At 37.2% G+C, this 17,740-nt stretch overlaps 1 long non-coding RNA gene across 1 annotated transcript; it reads right to left on the reverse strand.

The window, feature by feature from the left end:
* Nucleotides 1-468: 468 nt before the first annotated feature.
* Nucleotides 469-16,753, reverse strand: LOC123873011. The gene is made up of 3 exons (XR_006797583.1): nucleotides 16,743-16,753; nucleotides 15,859-15,860; nucleotides 469-534 (listed from the first exon to the last, which is right to left on the reverse strand). It is a non-coding gene; the product is annotated as an uncharacterized LOC123873011 (long non-coding RNA).
* Nucleotides 16,754-17,740: the final 987 nt, after the last annotated feature.

Below are 17,740 nucleotides of genomic sequence, written 5' to 3' on the forward strand. Positions count from 1 at the left end.
CTTTTCGTTTCATAAAGAAACGCAGTACATGTAAGACAGGTGATTCCTTAAGTTCTACGTTTTTTTTTTCGAATAAGTAGGTACAAAATAATTACAAAACATAAAAAGATGTGTATACAAAAGTTTCTAATACAGAAACAAATAAATAATCAAATTATTCCAATTTCACGAAAGCGCAAAACTTTAACTAAACCAATATTCTGAGTTGTAACTAAACATGGTAAGCAAGTTTGTATTTACGGACTATATAATAAGGACTACATTAAGATTACCTTCTCTAAAGAAGGTTGTTATATAGGCATTATTCAACCACGCCTGATCAACCTGAGAGATGTAACTCTACCCTTAAGGCCTGGACAAACACAAAGCGCTACGCTAGCGACGCGCGATGGCATTGGCACTGAAGAGCATCACACTAACAGGGTTTAGGCATTGTGATACAAGAAAATGTATGAAACACATAAAGCTAGCTTCAGACCAAACGAGCGAATGCTGTCTCTATCCCCACTCTGTCAAATTATCTTTCGATAAGCACTAGGTAGAACAATGCTTGACCTCTGCTTATTTTTGGAGAATTTGATAGAGTGAGGATAGAGCAAGGATTCGATTAATTATTTGGTCTAAATCCACCATTTACATTGCGGACCGCAACGGCAACGGTGATGCGTTCCTACAAGAATGTGAATATCAAAGTCAAACTCAGAGTCAAAGCATTTTATTCAAAACTAGCTGATGCCCGCAGCTTCGCCCGCGTGGATTGGTCAGATCCCCTGCAGCATCAGGATTGAGGAGTTGGACTCCAAATTTTTTATGAAACAATGTCGCAAAGTTCCTCTATCGATTAAAAAAGAAATGACGCAAATCGGTTCAGAAATCTCGGAGATTTCGGTGTACATAGGTAGAAAAACACAACTTCCTTTTTAAAAGTCGGTTAAAAAAGTAGCCTATTTTACGCCCTGGTCAATCCTCTACTTGCCTGTGAAAGTCCCGTCAAAATCGGTTCAGCCGTTCCAAAGATTAGCCTTTTCAAACAGACAGACAGACAGACAGATAGACAGACAGACAGACAGACAGACAGACAGACAGACAGACAGACAAAAATTTTAAAAACGTGTGATTCAGTTATGGTATCGTTCAAATAACCATATGAGCTTAATATGAGGTAGTTATTTCGAAATTACAGACAGACACTCCAATTTTATTTATTAGTATAGATGAGTAACACTGCACACTTTCAACGGTCAATTGTTAAATTTGACAAATAAATTGGCGAAATGGTGATAACTAATTACGTAAACTTAAAACTAACCTGCAAGGGCTCCAAATCGTCGTACAGTTTCTTGAATTACAGCTGGAGCCGGCTAGTCGATTGCGGATAAGCCGCATTAATCACTGCTACAATCTCAATTGTTCTGATTGGTTGAATTCATAGTATTCTTGTTGCAACAGTATATTTCAGTAAGTAGCCAATCTGAGGTTGGCCAAACGTCACACTGTAGCTGTCAAACAACAATGGTTAGACATACGGGTTAGACGCGTTTCCGTCACCGTCGCTACTACCGCGCGTTGCGTCTGCCCAAGCCCTAACTCCACGATTGGAGCCATAAATCGCCCGCAGTGTTTCAACAATAATTGCAACTATAAAGTTCACGGTTGACATGCAAAAAGTAATAAAAAACGCGTTGCGGCTTTACCACCATCGTATCCCGGACTACAGCATAAAACCCACATTACTGCCTGTCAGGTTACATTGTATAAATAAAACAGGAAAGTGAAAAACTACGTAAAGTAATTGTAATTATTATTTAAATGCAAACATTGGAACAGGGAAAAGTTACAAGTTTATATATTGTGAATTTGATAATCCTTTTTTCCCCATAAGAAAAATTCATCATGGATACCACCCGCCAGGGAGAATGCAGTGGTTATATCGGACTCCTACCGACTAAAAACCTCACGAAGTTCTCACAGCTGACGATGGAGCACAAGGGGTCTTCAATCTTCCATCAAGCTTTTTCTTTAAATATTCTAAAGATGGTGAAAAATGAAATCCACTATGAATTTTAGAAGTTAAAAGTGATAAGATAAACCTGGATTGCAATTGTTACTATTTATAGAAAAGATAGCGCAGAATCCATCATAAAAAAAATTATAACACCATATAACGCCCATGTTGCAGCACCTAAATTGAAATTCTTTAAAATATTTATAGCTCGCAAACATGCTACCAAAAGCGCTTCAATTTATGCCTTACGTTGCTCCATTCTATATTGCACGATACACGCAGCCTAAATTACCAGCACCAGGCCAGGAAGGAACATAACTCACACTCCAGCGTTATTAAAGCCTCCCGTTCTCTTTCAATTTACAAACATTTTTGTCTCATTTTCCAAAAGGGTTTCGTTTCATTTACTCGAACCGTACACTGGGCTACCGGTGACGCCTAATGAGTAACCAACACAAGTGAACACGAGATTTTTTCATACACCAAAGTAATCTTTACAAATGTAAAATAAAAATTTATAACACCCCCGACAAGTGAAGGTTACAGTAACTAGAAAAGGGCTGATAACTTTCAAACGGTTGAACCGATTTTCTTGGATTATAGCTAAGAACACTCTCGATCAAGCCACCTTTCAAACAAAAAAAACTGAATTAAAATCAGTTTATTAGTTTTGGAGCTACGATGCCACTGACAGATACACAGATACACACGTCAAACTTATAACACCCCTCTTTTTGGGTCGGGGGTTAATAATATAGCATGCTTTACAAATGGGTGTTCGACAATTGTAACGAAACAGAAGGCGATCGGAGACATCGATTTTATATGAAGCATTAGTACAAAGATATCGTTATTATGAAGAACTTACGGCTAACTGGACAAGATGCGCTCAAATTATTCAATCATTGCAACATACCACACAATGTGTCCCCAACTTTACAAATATATACCTAATACACACGTGTATGTTTCTATGAAGGAAAACGGGTGGAAAATTGGACGCTTCTAGCCACTTGTGGCTGCGACTGACGGCTAAAGTAGGGCCAATTGAATAGATCACATTTGACATCTGTCAGTTACATATAAACAATAATGAGTGCGAGAGAGCACACAATATTATTTATATGTAACTGATATATTCAAATGTGGTCCAATAAATTGGCCCTACTTTAGCTCGACGGTATGTGGCAAATGGTTGTCTATATGCTGTCTAAATGAAGCCACAAGTGGCAACGACTAGTGGTCACTTCTAGCACTACAGTGGATGCAACTAGTGGCACGGCGGCCAGTTGCAGCCACAATCTAGTGTAGTGCAGTGACTCGACTGGGCTATTGGTGGCCCAGTGTGCGCCATTGGTTAGTTTGTATGGAATGTAGGTCCTAGCCATTGTTGCCCCGCCGCATTGTTATATCCAGGGTGACACTCGACGAGCTATTTTCATTCACTATTATGCGCCTTTATTATTCTCATTGTGCAACACTTACATTTAGTCTTATTAACGCCCTAATGCATCAGAATAGCACAATAGAGGACACGTCACAGTTGCGCTTTGAAATTGTGTGTGGTTCAAAGCTTTTGTGTACTAATAAAGTTGTTTCAGTTCTATCTTTAAATACTGAGATTTTTGTCCGGATGAAAAACAATTTAAAATGAGGTAGTGATTCTATGATCTAAAATCAGTAGAGGAACTAAAAAGACCGACATAGCTTAACGGATAAGCAAGCTAAAGTGGCTGTGGACAGGCACGTACCGATGGCCACTGGGGCAGATGTGTTTTGGAGTGGAGACCGCTTACCAGCGCAGAGTCTAAAGACCTCAAACTCGCTAGACTGACAGATTAAGAAGGACGGAGGTGGAGTTTACTGGAAAAGGCCTATGCTTAGCAGTCGTTTCTTAATAGATGATATAGGTAATCATCGCATCCGGTGCCTCTTTAAAACTTGTTTTTTTTTTGGATTTTTTGAATTTTCAGCCTTTCCAGCATGGAGAAACCTAAAAAATCGATTAAATTAACTACTTTTTAAATACACTTTTAAACATTAATGTAATAACTAGAAGAAAATATTTAGTGATTAGTAAGATCATTTGTTAACAGGGCTCTCTCCGTCACTTACTCCATACAATCGTAGTTCCAATTTCATTTGAATATTAAGCAACCAAAGTCCATGAAATTTTGCAGACATATTCTAGAAACTAATATCTGTGCCTGTGGTATTTTAGATTTTTCTAAAAATATGTAGTTTCAAAAATACAAGAAGATTTGTATGTGAATTTTTAAGACCGCGTAACTTTGAAACCGAATATTTTAACAGAAATCTGGAAAACCACAGGCATAGATATTAGTGTCTAGAATATGTCTGCAAAATTTCATGGACTTTTGCTTAATATTCAAATGAAATTGAAACTATGTTTGTATGGAGCGAGTGACGGAGAGACCCCTCTTAAAAAGTTTTTATGACACTATGAAATCGTGGTGCAGTTACTCGTAAATTATAGTAATCCCACCCCACCCATAGAACTATGGACGCACCTACTACTTTCATATCATGTCAAGCTATACATTGTCGTAAGAGGGCAATAATAGTCTATCAACGATAAAAAGAATATAATTAATGAAAAAACTTTACTTTCAATAAATATTTAACTCTACCAACCACGTAGCGAATCGTGGATTACTTTCATTATTGCTTCCAGGTTTTCATCGGCTGCCAAAACTGCATTCACCATTACAACCACTGCCAAAAACTTTTCCAAATTATAACTTCCGAGCGCATTTATGCTTCAGTATACGAACAAACGATTTGACCGATATATTCGGTCATTGGTGCATTCTACTTTTATACTAACTGGAAATTTTAGAATATAACAAAGGAGACGAATAATATTATATTGATTGAATATAGTCGATACTTGGTTTTTATTGGCATTTTCATTGTGATAGTAACTTTCGACGCAAACTTCCTAGTGTGGGTCCCGTCTTACGCCATACATTACCTTACTACTCAACCTAGCTGTATAGCATTATTCTGCTACTAAAAATAATTTAGTATTACACAAACTAAAACATTATTACCCTTCCTAGTTATTTTAGCTTGAGCAATATCTAGTAGGTACCTAGGTACTTTTTGCGTAATCCATATTCGTACTACATACTTATAGGTATAAATGCAAAAGTGTGTCTGTCTGTCTTGTCTGTCTGTTACCTTTTCACGACCAATCAGTTAAATCGATTATCCCGAAATCTGGCACAGAACTAGCTTGTATCCCGGAGATTGACATAAGCTACTTATAAGCTATTAGTAAAAAAGTTACCACACGATTAAAGAGAAAGCCAACTCCACGCAAACGAAGTTGTGGGCATTATACTATGGTAATATGATAAAAGCTTTGCCTCCTTAACATTTTCGAGGCGACAATTTATAGTCTGAACTCGGAAGTCTTATTATAATTGCAGGAATAAAATCCCGCTTATTATTTCTAAAAGTTATTTTCCCCCATCGTTAGTAGGGCGACAGGCGCCCCCCAGGTGCCGTAGTTCATTAATCTTATTCCCTCTCGCGGAACTCGAAGAATCTTAATTTGAAGTTTCGACGCTCTTCTTTATTAGAACTATGCGAAAAGAATCCACCAGTAGGTATTCATTAAAACGGTATACCCGCATCGATCTCCAATTTTAGCCATTGTTAAAAAATCATTTGAGGACATTTTGAAGGGCGGTTTTCTTTTTAATTTTTGGTCGTTATTAATTTACCTACTTACGTTTGTGAAATTCATTATTAAAATGGAGAGCATATATTTGATGATGGAAATGATGGAAAATCCATACTTAATTATTACAAATGTGAAATTGTGTCGTCCTGTCTGTTACGTTTTCACATTTTACAACAATTTTATCTTTGTAAAACAAAATACTCTCACTTGAAGGAAAATTGGCGAGCTACACGATAGGCAAACTAGAAATCGTAATAATCTGAAAAGCTTTTCTGGGAATGAGGTCAATCTTTTGCAATAAAATTCCACACTTAATAATATTAATCTTTACACAAGTTTTGCTCCTGAAAAAAGCATATCACACCATTAAAAATTATGTGAATGATAAAAAAAATTATAATACACATAAATTTTTTTAAACCTACATCCATGCATCGCGGACATCTAGTCAAAAATATGTGCCAAATATTCTCCTAGGAGTGTGGTCTGTAGAAATAATATGGAAGATCTCGACATCGACTTTCGTATGCTAAAACTATAAAAACGTAATATTTAATTCGCATAATATAAAATGTAACGTGTGTGTAATATGCGTATTAATATGGCGCCCTTTGACTGCACTTAAAATATCCCCACATGTAATAAAAGCTGTGAAGGATAATTTACCTGTTTCAATAGTGCAATAAAAGTTTAGAAATATCGATTTCTGTACACTATGAAACCATTTATAATATCTATATAATAGTATTTTACAATAGGTGTAGACTGTAGGTATACTTTGAAGTACCTATTTGAGCATGTCGAAAGACCCAACTTTGTCCAGTACAAACTCGTGGCTTCTTAATGAAGTTTTGGAGTTCCTTATTGTTCCAGGGCGGACGCCAATGTTCTACAGCCAATTTATAATGCTTTGATAGCTTTGAGTGGAGTTGTATCATGTAGTCATAATCAAGTATCGACTGCACCTATAAGTACCTATAATTTTACTAGTCAAAGGTGCTCGCATAAGATCAACCAAGACTGTTAGCTGTAAAGAGCATTTTTTCAAAAGGTATATATAGGTAACTAGCGACCCGCCCCGGCTTCGCACGGGTGGACATTTATTTTTTCTATTTTCCGGGATAAAATATAGCCTATACGGATTCGGAAGAATCCCTCTAAGTAATGGTAAAAGAAATTTTGAAATCGGTCCAGTAGTTTTTGAGCCTATTCAATACAAACATACAAAAATACAAAGGTTTCCTCTTTATAATATTAGTATAGATGAAAATTGTGTGTTAAATTGATTCGGCCATATCGATGCATCGAAGTTATTTTGGCGACGTCTGACGTCATGTCTACGTCATTTTCAATACAGATCGCGGTCGAGACTGAGCAGGCTATAGAAAAGATTTAATAAAAACATTAGAACAATAACGTGTACATAAAAGTAAGTACCCGCAATTTTATTAAGGCTGGAATAAATAACAATCATATGCCCTAAAGCCCCATTCCGGTGCCATTACCACATTATAGAGTAATGCTAAATTTTTATTGTCCTCACTTATAGTAATGCGATATTTACTGCGGGGGGAAAAGGCCGAGTTTATTGTTCATGCTCGAGGAGAGACGATGAATAAACTTAGCAATTTATGCCCGGTATAAAACTAACAAGACAAGAACATAAAGTGGGACCCGCTGAACGATTGTAAATTGTATTTTGATATTTTAAAAATGTATTAATAAATATTTTTACTATTTAATGTATTAATAGTAAAAACACTAGATGATGCCCGCGACTTCATCCGTGTAAATTTAGGTTCTTAAAAATACTGTGGGGACTCTTCGATTTTCCGGTATAAAACGTAGCTTATGTTCGTCCCCAAGATGCAAGCTATCTCTGTGCTAAATTTCAGCAAAATCGGTTGCACGGATAAGTTTTTAAAAATCCCTTGGGAACTCTTTGATTTTCGGGGAAAAATTAGGATATGGCCGTCTCTGGGTTGCAAGCTATCTCCCTAAACGTCAAAATTTGTTAAATACATGGGCCGTGAAAGGCTAACTTAAAAAATCCATTGCTTTTGTGTACTATCTATAGATGCAAGGCAAGCTAAACGCAAAGTAAGGGAGTTGGAGTCATATTTTACGTTAAGTATATACATACCTAGACCTACCTACATTATAATATATTTACTGTAAAAAATGGAATTGTAAAGAAGCGTCGATTCTTTTACTACTCGTAAATGTGTAAAAGACCGTCCCTAAAGCATCCAAAACAACACAATATGCCCTTGAATGTTTTAGGTTTTAGGCAACGACTGTTTGCGCGCCGGGAGCGTCATTGAATTATGAAAGAAAGACATTTTCGCGAACGAGGAGCCGCGAAGGCGACGCCTCTACAAGCAGCGTTCATACATATTAACTTGGTTTATCCTTGTTTCATGAGAGCCGGAAATGAATGGGCCGTCTGAATAATTTTTCTTAACACTTAATCATTAACTCCCGAACCAAAAAGAGGGGTGTTATAAGTTTGACGTTTGTATCTGTGTTTCTGTGTATCTGTGTATCTGTCTGTGGCATCGTAGCTCCTAAACGAATGGACCGTTTTTAATTTAGTTTTTTTTTGTTTGAAAGCTGGCTTGATCAAGAGTGTTCTTAGCTACAATCGAAAATAATCCGTTCAACCGTTTGAAAGTTATCAGCTCTTTTCTAGTTTTCTTATAGAGGTTTTTGCGTCGGCGGTTTTTTTTAATTTTAAGTTATTTGTACATATTAAGTAGACACAGATTATAATAATATGGTCCTGATGAAAATAAAAACTTTGTTGAAATTCAGTTCTAGTGTCCGCTATATGATGCCCGCGGCTTCGCCCGCGTGGATTTAGGTTTTTAAATATCGCGTTGGAACTGTTGATTTTCCATGACAAAAAGTAGCTTATCTGTAGTACTTAACCTGTCCCTGGGATGTAAAGTATCACTCTACCAAATTTCGTAAATAAGTAGGTAGGTACATGTCAAATTTTCTTCATGATTCCCAATATAAAATGAAATATTTACGATTTTTCGCTCGTTTCTTAGCTGGTATTGTGCGTCGTTGATTCACAAATCCAAAGATAACGGTCCTACGGCAGCTTTTCTCTCCGGCGGCGTCTCAGCATGGAATGGTCCACAAAGAGATTCTTCACAGATTGTGCGCTCAGTCGGTGTAAAATTGCATGGATTCCGTATTTTTGTCTCTTTCTATTACTTTTGAGTTCTGAACTTGCAATCTGATTCTTGAAATACGGACCTATAAGTATGTTTAGTAAAAATAACGTAAGAAAGTAAGAAACGGGTTATGTTGGTATAATGATTTAGTAAAGAACTGATTTGATAGAAAAATTATTCAATAAATAATTGGAAGTGTCTTTGAACGATTATTTAATTCAGTGAAAATTATATGGCTTCAACTGAAATTATTCCATTGAAAGTTGAACCTCAATAGTTTTATTTTTGAAGCTAATGAAAAACTGGTGGCCGGATATTTTTTTTTCATTGAACGACCGTTTGTGGCCGTCTAGACACGTCCTAAATATATTTATTTTATAGAATAAAGAATTTCTGCTTTATCCGGATATCATCTTTGTTTTATTGTATTTAGAGAAGAATAGTAGGTACAAAACAGTACAGTTTAAATAGAAAAATTAGAAATTAAAATATCCTTTTACAATCAACTTTAATAATGGCATAGCTCAAGTAGCCTAATTTGCGTAATCACTTGCTAAATTGCCAATGTAATGTTACTAAATTTCACGATGTTTGTTAGTAGTAGCGATGTTGTTTCCAAGTTGTCAGAAAAAGTTTTGTTGTTGAAGTGGCACGTAATTTTAGTAGGCGAAATCGGGTCAGATATTGCTGCAGAGTGCTTTTAGATACTTCAAGTTACAAGATTTACGCGAGTTTAAAGTTAACATACCTATTAAATATCGCTATTTATACTACATGTTAACTTTTGAAATATATTTTAAGTAGGTACCTCCAGAGCTGCTGCATCAAAAAATATGGAAAGAATTGAGAACCATTTCCTTTTTGGAAGTCGGTTATAAATAAGAGTTAGTGATCGAAATATTAAAAAAAAGTATCTCTAAATCAATGAAATTGTATAGTAGTAGTGGCAATAAACTTCATTCATCGTCAAATAAACGGATATGGGTTCAAAATATCAGTTATATATTACTAATCTGCATACATTACTGCATACATTACAATTCGACTACTTAGGAGATAGATTTAGATTGAGGTCAGCAACCATATCAGTTAAACTTTTGATAGAATTTATTTTATTAGCATTTCCTATTAATTACTTTAGCAGCGGAAAATGTTGTTAATTGTTGATGTGGTAACTTAAAAACAGCAACAATAATAATTAGAACAACCTTTCTTGATGTTTTCAAACAGACTAATCGAAATGAAATGCTACTACAAATAATAATGCTGTGCTGTTTCATTTTAATTACCACTGGATGATGGTTCTGGCCAATAATCGCCTAAACAGTCGCTATAAAACATAGCTTATCTTATCACTTAAGCTTATGAATCGAGGCAAGCATCAATCGCAAACTGTTAAGCCAATGTTACAACAGATTGGCGCTTTCATTCTCGCCGGGGATGCATAGCGACGGCTCTACGCGGTGTTTGTTTGAACGCAATATGCAATAATACTATGCGTATGAGAACGGCCACATCATGCTAAGCCCCACGGTTGAAGCAATTTTCATACTAGGCTTTCGATGTAGAGCAATCTGAGTAATTAAGCTCTAACCTAGATTTAAGTTCAGGAGGCCTACTGGTACTGTCGTAGTTTGAAAGCTACAGAGTGACGCTCGTAATCATCTCTGATTGACTGATGCTATCACTGAAATTACTACAATTAAGCTGCTACGCCTAGGTCTTTTGAATTAATATGTGGGGCACCCATTGCAACTTCAGCCTCGCGCAACCCGTTGAGTATTAATGTATACCTATTCATGAATCAGCATGCATATGAGCCTTTTTTCTATTAGTCGCAGCCACATTCCAGAGCAAATAGATAAACGTAAATATAAACTTTACCTTCTTCAGTAGAAAATTAGAAAGGCATCTTAACTTAGTAAAATAACCACTGGCATCTTAAAACCAAGCGAACCTAAAACGAAATCCCGGATGGTACAAGTTTAGCGTAATAAAACGCCTCTATCGTTAAAACTATGTTAAGAAAACGAGTGTACAGTTTAGAAATAGCGGATTTACTGCCCAAGTTTATTATTCTGATGCGTCCCAAGCAACCAAAGCAGCGTATAAAATCCACACGAAAGTGTGACACAAAGGAATCGTTAAGAGCTACGAAAAGGGGATGACTTCGCGGCTACTACAAGTTTGTTTTTCGCAAGATGGGGATTTACTTTGTAAATAATACCTCCATTATATCGTTTGGAGAACCTATATCAGGATAAATTCTTTTGTAATATTTGTGGCACTGCCGATTACCAGCCGCGCTTATGTTGAACGTGTTGTTGTATCGATACGTTTTGTCAGTAGTCGCATTTACACTTGTATGCACGGGCTAGCGAGATTGCTACTGTACATATCGCTTATACGTATGTGGGAGGTGGTTCTTACCGTGACAGTTAGGCCTCATTTACACGAGAGCTTTTTAACGTCCGTTAAAAAAGCGTCCAAATAGAACAAATGTATTCCAAAGTAGGTACCTATCTGTTCACACGAACAGGTACTGGGAATGTATTTGTTGTAATTGGACTCTTTTTTAACGGACGTTAGAAAAGCTCTTGTGTAAATCAGGCTAACTTAAACTTTACAGTGGGCTTAGATCTACTTCACCAGATTGACTTTTAAAATTGTATAGGGTATATTTAAAAGAAAAATGTTCACAGCGTTGCGTTGTATAGAGTCAAAACGGCAAAAATGTCACGGGACAAAGGACTAAAAGCGGGCGTTACGAAGCGTTAGTCCGTAACAGATCGTTAACTATAGCTTCAATGCAAGAGTTCTTCTCTGAAAAGTGTTGAACAACTCTTGTGTATTCATTATAACCTACATTTTTTAGTAGTTAAGCGTATTCTTTATTTGATGGCGAAATAAATGTACGTAAAACCGATCTGTACCTCCCAATGCAAGTACGCTGGACTTGCTATTGCTTTGTTTTTGTTGGACTTGTTTTTGAAACAACTTGATTATCGTCATTTTGGTTCTGCGGATAACAGCAGTGAGGGTCAAGTGAGCGTACTTGAAATTAATCCATATCTGTGGTATGTAATATTCAATTTCTCAAACATTTATAAATTCCATTTCTCACTACTCTAATGACCGATTTTTTTATGCATGGAGTTTTGCTTACACATAAAATTTTACATATAAATAAAACGACCTCGTTTCTTACAAATACGAATATGTGACATTTATTTCAAATGTAATTTTCAACTAAAGCTGCAGTCTGGATTCAGTAAAGGAAACGGGTCAAGAGTCGATCCACAGAGATCCACAGTGATTTTAATTTATACTGCCTATAGTATGTGAAATTATTTTTAGAGTTCTTCACTAAAACAAGAAACCCTTAGGGTAAGCCCGCACTGCGTTTCACCAGGTGATTGTAGCCATGAAATTGCATGAAACCGCACGCGCTCGCAAAAAAAAATTCTTAGGTACGCGTAATAATTTCATACAAATTCTAATTTCTCAGTGCGAGCTCATTTCTCACTGGACGAAACTATACAATTAATGTATAGTTTCGTCCAGTGTGTCTGTCCGTCTGTCTGTTTGTTTGTTACATACATTTTAAATTTAACCAATTGGAACTAGAGCTGTAAGTTAAAAAGCGGTTATAGAAATCTGTCACCGCTACACAGAGGTATTTGGAAAAAAATGATACATGAGAAGACACAGCCAAAAAAAATTTAGATTTAAGCCCTGGTTTTTTTATACACCATATAAATAGATTAAATTTACATGCTGTGACTTCCCCTAGGGATAATACTTCAATGGAATTTTTCGATATCCATTGGAACTCCAATCGCATAAATAAGATATTGCATTATACAGTACTGAAAATGCATTCCATGGGGGAGGTCAATAAACGATAGGGGAACGTACAGAGTAATAAACAAACGTGTACGTAATAACACATTATTCTGATAGTATCTCTTTCATCCTACTAATGTATTATTATAGGGTTAATCATTATATGTACCTACTGTTACATAGTTACAACCCTAACCTAGGCCGCAAATTGCAGAATCGTTATTTCCAATCAACAGTATGGGGCCTATAAAAACGCTACATTCAACCTAATCAGTCAGATTCTATTCTTCAATCATACCTCTGCCCTACGCTTCAGAGAAAGACTGCAGAACAGACTCCGACCTGAATAAACCCCTAATTAGGGGTCCGAGAATTAGTGTATATCCAAGTACCTACTCAGTGACTAAGTCCGGATGGACTAAGTGTGAACAGACAGTAACAAGTGTAAATTAAAAATTTATAGCACCCCCGACAAGTGAAGGTTACCGTAATTAGAAAAGAGCTGGTAACTTTCAAACGGCTGAACCGATTTTCTTGGATATAGCTAAGAACACTCTCGATCAAGCCAGCCACCTTTAAAACGAAAAAAAACTAAATTAAAATCGGTTCATTAGTTTAGGAGCTACGATGCCACAGACAGGTACACAGATAGATACACACGTCAAACTTATAACACCCCTCTTAAACCCGTCTAAACTTATAACATCTTTTTGGGTCGGGGGTTAAATAGACAGGGTGTCAATCAACTTTAAGCTTATTTTATGAGCACCAAGACACCTCCACCTAACAGTAGGTACGTAATTGAATCAGGATTGAGAAAATCCGTAGATCAAGCCGTAGTAGCTGAAATGTCAATGGGCAGGGCACTTAGCCCTTAGCATCACCGATAGAGATTGAAGTCTCAAGGTCTGGGTTGTTATAGCTGGTAGCGTAGTGGTGCTGCACACAGATCAGATGGGCCCAATTTAGGCCCTCGAAGCAGGAAACACAGGTTGTCGATCCAACCTTAGCGATTCATATCAGAAAAGGCACAAAATAGTAATTTTTTACTTTTTTATTTCGTAGAAAACGATTTGTGATTCTACCTTGATTCTGTCGCATCATTGCACTATGACACGGAGTTTTCGCGCCCTTGCCTTTGTCAACGGATAACCCCCGCGTCAACTAGGTTTAAGAAGTTATTCGCTCTAGGACGGAAAGTAATAAACGAGTTTGCATTACGGTTCGATTTAGGCGTGAAAGTTTGGCTTATTGATTGCCGTCGCCAGTTTGGGTTGCACATAAAAACTCGGCGAAGTGCTTCTGACGTGGCAACTTGACTGGGTTACATCGATTTAGTTTTACTGTTAGCTTTTCGTTGATAAGCTTAGTAGTTATTTTAGGTTTAATATCACAGAATCCGAGTAAAGTAACTGAGAACTAAATGTATCGTTTTCATTTTTTATTGTGAGATGATAGGCTTGATTATAATGTGAGAAAGAATAATTGATACTGTGACAATTTTTGAAATCTAAATATATAGAAAAAAAATCCTGACTCACTGACTGACTCATCAACGCCCAGCCGCTTGGACCTAGAGGTATGAAATCTTACATAGACGTTCCCTTTTTAATGTGGAAAAAGAATAAGGCTGGATTTTTCGGAATTTCCACGGGAGTGAAGCCCGGGCGGTTGATATTTGCATATGTTTATAAACGAAACCGTTTATATAAATTAGATATTTGAAGAATCACATTACAATATCCTGCCCATAATACACAGAGATAGTTACTCCCATAAATAAATGGTAAAATGTGAAATAGACTGCCCGTCACTGTACCTATTCATTAGTACTTATTTGGAAAAATAAAGAATTTCATTTCATTTCCCTACATTATTGCATCTGAATATAAAATATATAATTTACAGTTTAGCTTTTTTACCGTTTCATCATTTCATACCAGTAAGATACCAGTAAAGTCTGTCTGGAAACCGCAATCTTAAAATTCGGATCCTTTTCCAGTATTGAAGAGACTTAATAGACTCAGATTTAAAATTTGAATTGGACTCAAATTACGCATAATTTCACCGCTACGTCGGAGTCCGTCCTTGGGCCGGGCGCGTCTCGTAGCTTGTTAATTGTGGAACAGAGGCTATCGCCGCACCATAAATCTCCGTCGACTTAACGTCGGCACTGTGAAATATTAACCACACGCCGGTTTTGACGCCCGGCCCCAGCCATCCAGCCTAGCCGAATAAACTATAAAGTACCACTGGAAGGACTTGCAAGACTTGCAAGCAACATTTAAATACCTAGTACGTTTACATCTTTGCCATCCTTGTTTCAAGTATCGATTATTGACTTATTTTTAATCAAGTACAAGTTAGCCCTTGACTGCACCTGGTGGTAGGTATGTCATGACGCAGTCTAACATAGGAGCGGGCTAACTTGGAATGGATATGGCAATTTTTATTAAGAGCAGACTCATTTGGTTTCTTCACGGCATCGTACCGGAACGCTAAATGGCCAAGTCGCTAAGTGGCACCAACGCCACGGCTTTGCCGATAGGGGTTTTGCCGGTATTATTATTGTCACTTCCAGCTTATTTCTGCATAACGATCTTCGGTAGCAAATGTGTCTACTGTGCATACTGTCGCTTGGTAGGAAGGGTGCTTTCACATCAATCAAGGAATTAGAGACCTAATCTCATTTGTCCTATTACCGCTCAGCTCCTGGCGTTAAGGCATGAACCATCACAATGTAACATATTACACGCTTTCCTTGCAAATTAAGTTGATGATGTTTAATGGTGCCTTTTAGATCATATATTTAAAGATTGTCTTGGTATCACCAAGACTATTTTTTACGTTCTAATTTTATTCCGGTTAATAAGCCTGAAAGAACCACCACCACTTTAAGTTGATAAGATGAAACCGAGACGAAAAGTTCCATCCATGTCTGTGATCTTCACAATAAGAATACGACAATGCTACGACAAAACTATGTCTATACTACGACAAGACTGCGACAATACTACGACAAGACTACGATAAGACAACGACAAGGCAAAAACAAAACTACGACAATACAAAGAAGAGACTCCAAATACACGACTACAACAGTACGGCACGACTACTAGAAAACTACGATAAGACTTTTGGAGATAGTAGTTAGCATTTTAAAATTCGTACCTTTCGAATCGCGCCTACCTCATTGCAAATTCTCTCATTTGTAGATAGGTACGTATGTTTATCTTAGCCCGAACCATACATTGCGTTCGCAAAGTGAAGTAACGTCGTCTGCCAAAATCACACACTGTATAAATTAAGCAGCGCCGCTTGTGAACCGACTCTTGACCCGTTTCGTTACTCGTGAATTCTGGCTACAGTTCTACGTACATACGACGATTCGATCGTACGTACGTTTTAATGACAGTAAAGATGAACTGAGGCCGTAGCGTAGTGTAACTAAACATAGCAGATTAACGTAAATCTCTTATTTAGAGTACTCTTATCGATCCACTTTTGAGAAAACGAAATAGAACCGTTTTTTTAGTGTTCATGTGACATCAAACATGGGGTACTTATGCTAGGCTTTATCGCGATGTTATCGTTGTTAAACGTATGTTGTCGCGATGTTAAACGTATCTAGAGAAGTACCCGTGTGGTCAAGTTCTAGTCTCGGGTGCTATTCAAAGTTGTAATATTATATAATATTAGTTCCTTCTTAAGCCTCAATCTTCGTAATCAGCAAACTGAAGTGGCAGTGGGCGGATCATGCTTGTCGTAGGGGCGATAGCCGTTGAAGCCGAAAGTTCTAGAGTGGATGAACCTAGTCGTAAGCGTAGCGTGGAGCATCCTCCAGTATAATGGACGAGGAGCCTGAATAAGGAAGCTGACGGTGTGGTGGCGCCCACTAAGGAACGCCTAAGTTCAATAGTGGACGTCCGCAGGCTCATATGATGATCCTTCTTAGATAAACGACGCGTTTCGTTAAAAAAGTCGGCGATTGGACGACTGATCTCTTCAGCCGTTCAAAAAACATACCGTACTAACAATTTCGATGAGTCTGGAGCGGCCCTAAAACATCTACTGAATACGCCATTTAAATGAATGTCACATACAGTGACACAGGTTTGCTTTTGCGAATTCAGTTAGAACATTGCAGGATGCAGTATTTTTTTTCGGAAATTAAAAGCTGTATATACGAAGATCTGTTAGGTATTGAATAAAATAATAGTACCTATCTTACACGCGGGATTATCACCAACTACTAAAAAGGTCACAAAAACAAGTATGCGACAGATCGAGATGGCAATTGGGGTGGGAACCCACCCCAAATTCGTTCTAACATGGTTCTAACCCAATGCGAAATAGTACAAGTGACATGCGAGATGACAATCAGAGCATGAGGCAGGGCGACTTGCCCCGCCTCATGCCCCGATTGTCATCTCGACCTGACGCGTATATACCTCTTCAACTAAAGTGGGCTGAAAGCAACGAAATCAATAGAAAAAAAAACTAGCTAGTTGCTAGAGTTCAATGTAAGTATACAATTCAAAAAACGGCACGGTAAAGATACATAATAACAGTACAGGCACATAATATTATAGTAAACGCTTTCAAAAAGTTTTTAGATTCAAAGATGGCAAGATCGGATTAGGACGAATGAAACTTTCCTACCTATCCTCGATATTGATAGTAGCTGTTAAAACAGGAATTCAGGAATATTATAATTAGGTGTATAGCAGAAGGAATGACAAGGTAGATTAATTATTTAGCTAAATGTAATCATAACTACGAAGGTAAGCTTGTACGGCAGTAAAGTGCAGGTACACCAAAATTCATTATGCCTAACCTGAATACTGACTCTTGACCTGTTTCGGTGTAACCTGAAAACGCGGTGCTTAAATTTGACTTTTATCCTTCGTCGTTGTGAACACCTACGTGGTATTCAAAATTTTTTTTTTGTTTTTGCTGTTAGTTTGTGGAAATAAATCACTAATCATCGTC

This window comes from Maniola jurtina, chromosome 16, assembly GCF_905333055.1.
Source record: "Maniola jurtina chromosome 16, ilManJurt1.1, whole genome shotgun sequence".
Lineage (NCBI taxonomy): Eukaryota > Metazoa > Arthropoda > Insecta > Lepidoptera > Nymphalidae > Maniola > Maniola jurtina.